The 475-nt window shown below is 32.4% G+C and overlaps 1 protein-coding gene across 1 annotated transcript in view; it reads left to right on the top strand.

Moving 5' to 3' along the window:
* LOC118335815 (immunoglobulin superfamily member 10-like) overlaps nucleotides 1–475 on the top strand; it is a gene marked incomplete in the record, with an annotated part of 22,699 nt that overhangs the window by 2,310 nt on the left and 19,914 nt on the right.

Below are 475 nucleotides of genomic sequence, written 5' to 3' on the forward strand. Positions count from 1 at the left end.
TATTTTTCTAATTTCCTATGCCTTAATTGAACTTTATGTTAAATTGTTGTTGCTTGATGTTAATGTAGTCTGCATTAATGTGAAACTCAAATAAATGACCTTTCAGCAGTTCTTGCAAAATCCCATCACCTTTTTGGAAAGCTTTTATAATGACAGTTTACAAGAAATGTTGGGTTTAATTTACAACAGCTTAACAAAATACACACGAAGAAAAAGTATAAACATATAAAAAAAATCAATGTTTTGAGCTCATTCTGTGAAATTGTACAATATGATGATTATGAAGAAAACTTTTAACACAATTAAATGATGTGATCTCTTAGATGTAATTTTGCTGTAACCCTTTGTTTCCCCACTTTTGCAGATCAGCATGGACCAAGTGCAGTGCTTCCCTGGGCCATTGTCGCTGCTGTATCTCTCATTGTGAATGTCATCCTGATTATATGTGTGATGATCCTTTGGTATGTTACTACAT

This window comes from Morone saxatilis, unplaced genomic scaffold (assembly GCF_004916995.1).
Source record: "Morone saxatilis isolate NCDOM2014 unplaced genomic scaffold, NCSU_SB_2.0 Contig24, whole genome shotgun sequence".
NCBI lineage: Eukaryota > Metazoa > Chordata > Actinopteri > Moronidae > Morone > Morone saxatilis.